Source organism: Phaethon lepturus, unplaced genomic scaffold (assembly GCF_000687285.1).
Source record: "Phaethon lepturus isolate BGI_N335 unplaced genomic scaffold, ASM68728v1 scaffold31956, whole genome shotgun sequence".
Taxonomy (NCBI): Eukaryota; Metazoa; Chordata; class Aves; order Phaethontiformes; family Phaethontidae; genus Phaethon; species Phaethon lepturus.
In genome coordinates this window covers 1-6305 of record NW_010548958.1, presented here as the reverse complement: position 1 = coordinate 6305, position 6305 = coordinate 1, and positions in this window count along the sequence as shown.

Here is a 6305-nt window from a genome sequence, read left to right as displayed (position 1 = left end):
TCCTCAGCGCTAGAAGAAAATTCCTCTCTGTTAGTCCTTACAGTCAGTCACCTGACTCCAGATACAGCTATGCCTCTGAACCTCTTAGCTGGAGACAGAGCTAAGTCCTGTGATCTTGTCTTGCCCACTCCAAATAAAAAGAAAGTATACTTGACATTTAAGGTATGTGGTTCAGGTTCAGTCTTAAGAATAATATGGCTTATGAAAAAAAGCCTAGGTTAATTTTCTATTTCAGTTAAAATTAGGATGTCTTTGCTAGGCAATAACCTGGAGTAAGCCAATTACTCCAAGTAAGGAGTATCAAGGAAAGGATGCTTATGGAGGATCAGCCATAATCACCAGGGTTTCAGCAAGAACTGCCTGGATCACCTGGCTCATGAAATGGCCACCACAAATACTGTATCCTTAAAAAGGTGAAAGAGGAAGTTGGCTGACACAGGTTCAAAGAAATAATCCATGAACATTCAACTTTTATCATGGAATAGAAATTTTTGTAGGAATCAAGACCTTAACCTAGTTCTGAGAGGAAACTTAAGAAGCGATGTTGAGGGTACTAAGACTTCCACATGTGCTGTCAAGGCCAAAATAACTCTTAACAAATGCACTTAATGGAGAAATCAATTTCTTTTTATTCCACAACGTCATTTAGAATAACTGCAAGAGTAGTCTTAAATGAAATCAAAGTTTTGGTGGAGCACAAAGAAATTATTCTACTTTATGTAGATATACCTTAATGAGTTTTACACTAATAATCATGATGATTTTTAACCAGAATCAGCAGGTATCTTCTAATCTTAAAAGCCATTCTGATTCCAGTTATGAGGTGGAGGAAGATGAAGTCTGCCTGAATTAAATCAGATTTGAGAGCCAGGGCAGAATCCTGTCATTCTGAGTTACTAGGAGTGGAAGCCGTTAGCACCTCTGCCAAGGTGGACCTAAGCGTCGCTGCGGTCATGTCATACCTTTGCAGCTTCAGGAGAAGAGAGTGCCACAAGCAGAGCAATGCTTCTGACAGGGTTCCTAAGGACAGATGGAACTTGGTCCAAAAGTACCTTCTGTTTTCTCCAAAGTTTGGAGATAAAAAGCTTGGACGGGGAAATGAGAAAATGCTTGGACCTGACTTGGTCACATCCCAAGGGGAGAGGTGGTAAAATGTGTTCTCTGATTCTAGGGTTAACTACGGGGAGTAGAGGATCCCTCCTCCTCATGTTAAACCTCCTCACTGCTCATCAGCAGTGGAGGTTTAACATGACACCATGCTGTGTATTTTGTCCTGGAGCCAGGGTCTTTTATCAGGGAAATTATGTTAGAGAGGAATATGCAAAGTCACTTTCCCTGCCTATTACTCATGTCACCTCTTCAGTGCCTCAGGCTCTCATTTCCACGGTTTCTTTTCATGGAATCATGCGTGAGCTTGGAGAACGCAGCACGTTTTTCCTGAGGTTTAGCCATATGAGTGGTGCTTTTAAACTGACATTTGTGCTTCAATCACCTAGGAAATGTGCTTAGCAATAAACTTAGCCAGCAAAGTCCTGATATGTTACCCTTGTATGGTGTGTGAACCTGAGAGACACACTGAAAATGGCTTCAAAGGGGAAAAAAAGGGAGACTAGAGCAGAGCACTGGGAGATGTCACTCATGATGCTAATTCACCTTGCTGTTTAGGTGCAAGGATAGAGCTTGCTCACTCTGTGAGAAGCTATTGCTGAATATGATAATGATTTTTTGGCATGCCACTTAAAGTCACAAGGAACACCTCCCCAGGATATCCCTTTTCCTTACTGCACCAAAAATATACCGTGCTTCTTCAGAACACGTACATTCAGCTGCTAGATGATACACATTTTTAAGCCCAACGGGACTGAAGACACTCTGCTTAAACGAGCCCAGTGGGAAAGAAGACACAGCTTAAATGGAGCAGCAAGGCAGTGGCAGGTTAATTAGGCAATTTTGAATTACAAGATTAAAGCTCCAAGGCTTAAAGAAAAAACAACAAACCCTTTAGTAATGACTCAAGAGATATTCCTTCAGAGTAAAAAAATAGAATGAAATACACTAGAAGATGAATGTTTTCATTTTTTGTGTATGTGTTTTAACAATATTAGAAGGTGTCCTTGACACAATATGAAATTAAAGGTTTCTTACTCAGCAAGGCATTCCTCAAGAACTGAGAAATTTATGATATACACTATTTGCCCACAAGAAATGGTGGGATAGGTGTTTCTGTGCTTCCACTGACACCAGTAAGGCCAAACCCAATTCTTGGGCCTTCAGTTCTTGGCAGAAATACATTAGGGATGCTTGTGTACTTTAAGTAGATGGTTTGGTTATATACCAAACCCTACATATAAAGGTTCCTCATCTGCAGTGGAGGTTTAACATGACACCGACTTTAATCATCACGTGTAGTCATAGGGAAGGGAAGAAAAATGGAGATCAATAAGCAATAATTTGTATTTTCAAATTTTTATGTAAAACAAAATGCTTAATTTGATTTATGTTAGTGAATTTGGGAAAATAAATATAGCACGTTCTATTGTAGAGAAATAAATTTTCTTGAGATACTAAATAATTTTATTTATATTGCAGTGCTATCCAAAGGACCATGGCCTAGCTGTGCCTGTTTTCACACAGAGAAAGATGTTCCAGACTATTTACCTTGTACGCCTTCAATTTTGCAACTGGTATCATTCACGTATTTAAGTGCACACAAGAATCTTTCAACACAAAAACTATTTAACTGTATTTTAATGTTTAATTAAATAACATAGTAGGTAAGGACACAATTACAAAGCCGAGTAGATGCACAAGGTATATAGATCAATCCTTTTACATCTAAATAGGATTTGAGAGGATACATCCTCTATTGGCCAGTCAAGATTTAACAAGATCAGCATCTCTGCTTAGTTCTACTACTTGACAGCTCCTTGTAAAGATTTTTTTTTAATGTCAGTATATTAGGGTGAGAAACACCATCACCTAAACCAAAATGCATTTATATAAAAGTATTTTTTTTCCTTTTCCCACTGCCAAGAGTGTCTCCCACTAGGGAGAAGACTATGTTAAAAATAAAGACAAAGGTATTTCTAAAGATTAGATTAACTATTAAATCAAGGTAGATATTGATGGCTACATGTTCATCTTGCAGTCTTCAGTGTGGAAAACATGATCTTTGCTGATCCTTTGGATTGGACTCTGATGGTTAACTGAAGGAGGATGAGCTTTTGGAATTAAGAAATAAGTTCTCCAATGAGCATTTTGCTCCCACCTATCTATTAACTGGCCAACACAAGCTAAATGTAATGTATGTGATATATAATCCTCCCTGATGTTCAGAACAAAATTAGGCTAGGAACATCAGAATTAAGTTTATATACTGAAGAAGCATTTAATGCTTACAATTATATACAATATATTATTTCAAACATGTTGAAAACATTAAATGAGAAAATTGACATTTATGTGAGGATATTTCTGTATGTCTAAAACAAAACCTTTTTGGAACAATCAACACTTTCATTCCTTTAAGCAAGGCAGTTAAACAATGGTAATTAAAACCATAGACTTCGCATCAGGTGCTGGACTAAGTTTATTTTCTGACTTCTCATCTGTTGTTTGTGACAGCAATAATCACACTTCATTACAGTATGCACTGTAAACCTCTCCAGATCAAATCTGACAAGCTGTTTTGTGGCAGCCACCCTCGGTGTGATTGAGATGTCTGTACACCCAACGTTAAGCTACTTAGGCTTATAAGCCAAAGCTTTTACAGCCCCAAAGCCACAAATCCTTGTCACTGTTTCACACCCTTTCTTCCTTTACTGTCTCCAACAGTGGTGAAAACAGCAAGAAAAGTTACAGCTGAGACCTTGAGTGGATTTTTGAGGGGCCATTAATCACCTTGTTACAGATTCCAACATAAAGTCTTAATCACAATTTCCAGAAACGCTGAAGAAAAGCACTAAATTCATTCACGATGAGTTAGATATTTCTGACTGCAAGTAGGCTGTGTGAGCACACCTGTTTCCCTGTCAGTCTGCATGTTCACTTCTTCCTTGCTGAGCAATACTCACATAGGAAATTCTGCTCTGCCAGACAGAAGCCTTCCGTGAAGTCAAACTAATTACATACTCCTGTGCTATTACAAAAGTCCTATCAATTCTGTGGGCTATCACCAATAGGACAGGTTCGGTGTCTGTGGAAGAGGTAATCTGACATTGCCATGGAGTAATTACTTTACAGTTAGTAAATGCTGACACCACTTCTAGTATCCCTCCTCTTCGAAACAAAATAAAGCATAATTTATTTCTATTTCTATTAACTTCATAAAGGCTCAATGGGAGACCTGCAGATATCTCTGTGGAATAGTTACAGGGGAGTTAAAGGGGAAATTGCTCTACTTGTCACTTTCAAAGAGATTTTCTACTGTTACACTCATTTACAAGGTCAGACTGTTTGAAATACATGGTTGACCAATCTTCCCTTCTGTAAGCAAGGTGGTAGTGCCAGTCAATGCTAGATCTGTTGAGGTACCCCAGGCAACAGAAATAGAGGCAAAAGACATATAGTCTTGACAACCTCATATGGAAGCTGGAAATAATCGGGCTATTAAGGGATGGCCACTCAAAACAACACATTTTGTTTGAGGAAAACAATTCTTGTCCCTGTGAAATCTCCACAGTCAAAGGGATAAATAACTATTGCTTGTTTGGGCAAATTTGGAACTCTAGAGTATTTTTAGAAATTATTGTACCACACCTGAAAGAATCAATCACATGTGAGGTTTAAAATCAACCGGTCAATTTTCTTTTTTATGTTTTGAATTTTTAGCCTCTCTAAAGCATCAATAATTACTTTTATAGGACACAGTATATCTGGAGAAGTTAGGAGGTCTATCATCTTGTAATTTTATACTTATCTGCTAAGATGTCTTCTGTGAGGATAAGGAAAAGAAATAATGCAGATTTTATTCAGTTATTTTCCCCTTCAGAAGCTTTTCCCATAAAACCTGGTGAAAGAGAGAAGAAAATTGGGATTTAACTTGATCTGAAATGTTTCATGTTGGTAGATATCTGCTTGGGATGGACCGACAAAGAAAAAACAGCAGAACGAGAAGGTGGAGGTAAGAGTGGAGGAGCAGGATTCTCTGTTTTTCCAAAGAGCTTTTTCTTTTGGTCTGTGTTTTCAGTTTTCCTGAAGACTCCAGTATACTGTAAGCATTTCAGAAAGGGAGGGAGATATTAAGAAAAAATTTCCTAGACTGAAGTTAAACCATCAAGCCACGGTTTTCAAATGCATAAGTTTTCTTATGCAGTGTAACAGCAGCAGTGAGATGTGGGATATATATCTTACTCTGGAGATTGAAAGAAACTTAAAGGTAAGCATTCTCCTACACCTTGTGACTGGTAGGTTCAGTTCCACTTCGGGTTCCAGGGCATAGATATACTGAAATGAAGAAATCCCCTATGAACAAAGGATTTCTGCCAGTCCTTGTTCACAATTGAAGATCACAATCATCTCTAAGGATCACAAAATCTTTGCAGGTTCTGTAGGAAAGTCAGATTATCATTTGGTTAATTCTTCTTTTATTCTGGACCTCGTATTGGGAATCTCTTAGCTGATGTTTACTTTTATGTGTACCATCTTCCCCTCTTCCTATTTCTCCTATTTAAAATAAGGTTTTCTAGTATTGCCCTTTTCAAATAAAGGCCTGTCCCCAGTGTATTTTGAGAGCTTGTCACCTGCACCCTGCTCCACCTGGGTGGCAAAACATCCCCTTTACACATACTCTTTTTTCTTTCCCTTTGGATGCTTAATTACCACAAAATACCTCACCTACCTCCTCACTCTCATCAGATGGCTTGATGGTTGAACCCAGTGCCACCCTGCTCCCTCCCACTTTTACCTTTAACTTGTAAGGTCTGTCTCACTCTTTTCCTGGCCTTCAAAAGGCATGGCATAGCTGTTTGAGGCACCTCCAAACGCCTCCTGGCCTGTCCTCCCTGACCAGCCTGCCCCTTCTCAGCACCACTTCAGAGCTGCAGGTTGTTCTAACGAGCCTCTCTCCCGCCAGGTAACGTCGCAGTGGTGTTTGTTTAGGTCCTCAGACGAGGACTGGCTCCACTTTGCGAGTGGACCGAACATGCTGTCGCTACTGTGCGATATGCGACCATGTAATTCCTCCCCTCGCCCCGGTTTCGGCCGTTTTCCCCTCACGCCCCCTCAGCGGGCGCCGGCGAAGCCCCGTTCGAAAGGGCGCCGGGAGCCCGCGCCTGCGCACTCCCCTCCCCGCTGAAGGCGAGGGG